Source organism: Vanessa atalanta, unplaced genomic scaffold, assembly GCF_905147765.1.
Source record: "Vanessa atalanta unplaced genomic scaffold, ilVanAtal1.2, whole genome shotgun sequence".
Classification (NCBI taxonomy): Eukaryota; Metazoa; Arthropoda; class Insecta; order Lepidoptera; family Nymphalidae; genus Vanessa; species Vanessa atalanta.
The window spans coordinates 7,501-11,733 of NW_025919980.1; the positions used below are offsets into that span (position 1 = coordinate 7,501).

Below are 4,233 nucleotides of genomic sequence, written 5' to 3' on the forward strand. Positions count from 1 at the left end.
GAAGATACAACTTTCTTTGTTGTTGTTGTTGTTGTTGTTTTTTTTTTTCTTTTTTTTTTTATTGTTGTTGTTGTTGTTGTTGTTGTTGTTGTCGTTGTTGTTGCATTGACGTTGCATAATATCATATAATCATATACTATCTATAAAAATATAGAACAAAATAATCGAAGTTTTGGAGATTTTGGAGGGTTTGGGGTGTCAGTTGGGGGGGAGGGGGTTGGGGAGGGGGAGGGGGGGGGGGCGGATAGGGCTGCGTGTTCTGGGGTTCGTCGTCTTATGATATCAGATCGAATATGAGAAACATAATAAAATAATAATAATAATAAAAAAAAAAATACATTCCGTTCGAACGAGCCGAATGTCATACTCATCGTCAGGCATATATATGGAGTAGTGACGGTTCGAACGTCGAACATTCAAAAATTGATGTTAGACGCGAAGTGACCGGATCAGTACTCTTGTATAACGAAAAAAATGTTATTATCGTTTTCATTTGTCGTCTTTGTTGCGTGTCTTCTGGCGTGTCTCTCGATTCGTCGTATCGCGTTATATTATACTTTACGTAGTGTAACAACAAGTATGTACGTACGATTCGTCTCGACCGCTGGGGGATATTCACTGACACACGTGAAAATGATAAAAAGATTCTTATTCGTTCTGTAAAACTGTGCCGACCGACGGACGCACGTAGATCTCTCTGCCTCATGCGCTCTTCCTCTTATCGTCGTCGTCGTCGCTCTCGCTACAATCTATCCTCATGGAATAAATGTTGATTCATTGTAGTCGATCTGCGACGTCGCGACGATATGAGAAAACGTTAGAGACGGAGTTCTTAAAAGATTCAGTGTATTCGTATAGTGTGTATAATTTTTATATTATATATGAACGGTCGTTTCTAAAATTCTTTTTGTTAATTTTTACATTTATCATGTACAAAAAATACACAACCCGAGTATCGGTACGATCACTCAAACACCGGGCGTCGATCCCAATGTTTTACGATAATAATCGTTGAACAATACATACGTACACGTCGTGTGCGAAGTGTTATTTTGAAAAAAAAACTCGATCTCGTTTAGAACGTTCGAATTCGTGACCGTTATGTGTCATTATGTGAAGACGCCTCCGCCGCCGCCGCCGCCGCCGCTGTCGTCGCGTTATATATTATAGCGCACGCGCGCGCGCGTGCTTAAAGCGCGTTTGTGTCTCATATAAATTTTTATAAGAGTCAACCGTTAAAATCTATCGCGTCTAACGCGATCGACGATACGGTGAGACGCTCGTTTCATACTGTGCGTATATTGTACATGCATGCATAAGTTTGTGTGTATTTTATATGCGAATATGAAACGAGAAGAGTAATTGACGACTTCAACAAGTCTCGGTTAGCTCCCTGGTTGATCCTGCCAGTAGTTATATGCTTGTCTCAAAGATTAAGCCATGCATGTCTCAGTGCAAGCCGTATTAAGGCGATACCGCGAATGGCTCAATATATCAGTTTTGGTTCCTTAGATCTTACTCAGTTACTTGGATAACTGTGGTAATTCTAGAGCTAATACATGCAATCAGAACTCTGACCAGTGATGGGATGAGTGCTTTTATTAGATCAAAACCAATCGACGGAGGGCGTCTCGTCCGAAGTCGTTAATTTTGATGAATCTGGATAACTTTTGCCGATCGCATGGTCCAGTACCGGCGACGCATCTTTCAAATGTCTGCCTTATCAACTTTCGATGGTAGTTTCTGCGACTACCATGGTTGTCACGGGTAACGGGGAATCAGGGTTCGATTCCGGAGAGGGAGCCTGAGAAACGGCTACCACATCCAAGGAAGGCAGCAGGCGCGCAAATTACCCACTCCCGGCACGGGGAGGTAGTGACGAAAAATAACGATACGGGACTCTTTCGAGGCCTCGTAATCGGAATGAGTACACTTTAAATATTTTAACGAGGAACAATTGGAGGGCAAGTCTGGTGCCAGCAGCCGCGGTAATTCCAGCTCCAATAGCGTATACTAAAATTGTTGCGGTTAAAAAGCTCGTAGTTGCATTTGTGCGCCGCGCTGTCGGTGCACCGCATCCGCGGTGATACTGACACGTCTGCGGAGCATATCGTCGGTGAGCCGGCGGTAAAACGCCGGTTCAATATCAAAATCCTATCGCGGTGCTCTTCAGTGAGTGTCGAGATGGGCCGACAATTTTACTTTGAACAAATTAGAGTGCTCAAAGCGGGCTCAAAATGCCGCTTGAATATTTCGTGCATGGAATAATAGAATATGATCTCGGTTCTATTTTGTTGGTTTTCAGAACTCCGAGGTAATGATTAATAGGGATAACTGGGGGCATTCGTATTGCGACGTTAGAGGTGAAATTCTTGGATCGTCGCAAGACGAACATCAGCGAAAGCATTTGCCAAAGGTGTTTTCATCAATCAAGAACGAAAGTTAGAGGTTCGAAGGCGATTAGATACCGCCCTAGTTCTAACCGTAAATATGTCATCTAGCGATCCGCCGACGTTACTACAATGGCTCGGCGGGCAGCTTCCGGGAAACCAAAGATTTTGGACTCCGGGGGGAGTATGGTTGCAAAGCTGAAACTTAAAGGAATTGACGGAAGGGCACCACCAGGAGTGGAGCCTGCGGCTTAATTTGACTCAACACGGGAAATCTCACCAGGCCCGGACACCGGAAGGATTGACAGATTAATAGCTCTTTCTTGATTCGGTGGGTGGTGGTGCATGGCCGTTCTTAGTTGGTGGAGCGATTTGTCTGGTTAATTCCGGTAACGAACGAGACTCTAGCCTGCTAAATAGGCGTCGTCATTTAGGTGTGCTCGATTTCGGTCGAGCAACTCACTGGCGGCGTATTAAAATTCTTCTTAGAGGGACCGGCGGCTTCGAGCCGCACGAGATTGAGCAATAACAGGTCTGTGATGCCCTTAGATGTCCTGGGCCGCACGCGCGCTACACTGAAGGAATCAGCATGTTCTCCCTGGCCTAGAGGCCCGGGCAACCCGTTGAAACTCCTTCGTGCTGGGGATTGGGGTTTGCAATTATCCCCCATAAACGAGGAATTCCTAGTAAGCGCGAGTCATAAGCTCGCGTTGATTACGTCCCTGCCCTTTGTACACACCGCCCGTCGCTACTACCGATTGAATGATTTAGTGAGGTCTTCGGACCGACACGCGGTGGCTTCACGGCCGTCGGCGTTGCTGGGAAGTTGACCAAACTTGATCATTTAGAGGAAGTAAAAGTCGTAACAAGGTTTCCGTAGGGGAACCTGCGGAAGGATCATTAACGTAAATTATCAATCTCGAAAGAGTGCGATAATGAACGATAATAAAATTCTAAAACACAAATATCGACGTTCGGAATGTGTCGTTTCGATGCGAGGACGCGATTCTCACTCTCTCTCTCTCACACAGCAGTGTGTCCGAGTCAGAGTCCAGAGTCGTGTAACGCGTCCTATTCTGATATTTTTCGATGTCGATTTCGAGGAAAGTACGATGTGTTAACGCACATCGTCATCTTCAAATAAAATGTATATTTCTTTTTTTTTTTTTGTACTTTTTTTTTTTTTTAACTTTTTTTTTTTTTTTTTTTAATTTTTTGAATTTTTCTCTGTATACTAAAAATAAGAGAAAAAAACGAAAAAAAAAAAAAAAATAAAAAAAAAATAAACTCATATCACTGGCGTATAGAATCGTTCGAGTGATCGTAGAAATTATAAAAATAAAACAAATTAAAAACCATTACCCTGGACGGTGGATCACTTGGCTCGCGGGTCGATGAAGAACGCAGTTAACTGCGCGTCATAGTGTGAACTGCAGGACACATTTGAACATCGACATTTCGAACGCACATTGCGGTCCGTGGAGAAACATCCAGGACCACTCCTGTCTGAGGGCCGGCTGTATAAAAATATAAACCACACTGTTCAATGTTTAATGTCGTAATGTCTATTATTTCGTAACCGACTCAATAGACTGACTGACGTTTCTCGAACATATGACGGTATCCGCGTTCGATGTGTTATATTACGTGTTTAAATATACTTAATATAAATCTCGTTCTCGGTCCGTTCAAATATAACAAATACGATGTGTATGTATGTTTACGTTTACATGCGTGTGTGTGTATATATTATTTATATTTTTATATACGCGTTCGTGTGTACGTTTACGTCACGGAGTTTCGTTATGCGACGTCAGAGAGACTGAGAGCGTCGCTCGTCGCC

At 43.4% G+C, this 4,233-nt stretch overlaps 2 non-coding genes across 2 annotated transcripts; both read left to right on the forward strand.

Moving 5' to 3' along the window:
* Positions 1 to 1,390: 1,390 nt before the first annotated feature.
* Positions 1,391 to 3,293, forward strand: LOC125076541. The gene has a single exon (XR_007120493.1). It is a non-coding gene; the product is annotated as a small subunit ribosomal RNA (ribosomal RNA).
* Positions 3,294 to 3,749: 456 nt separating this feature from the next.
* Positions 3,750 to 3,906, forward strand: LOC125076540. Its single transcript, XR_007120492.1, has one exon. It is a non-coding gene; the product is annotated as a 5.8S ribosomal RNA (ribosomal RNA).
* Positions 3,907 to 4,233: the final 327 nt, after the last annotated feature.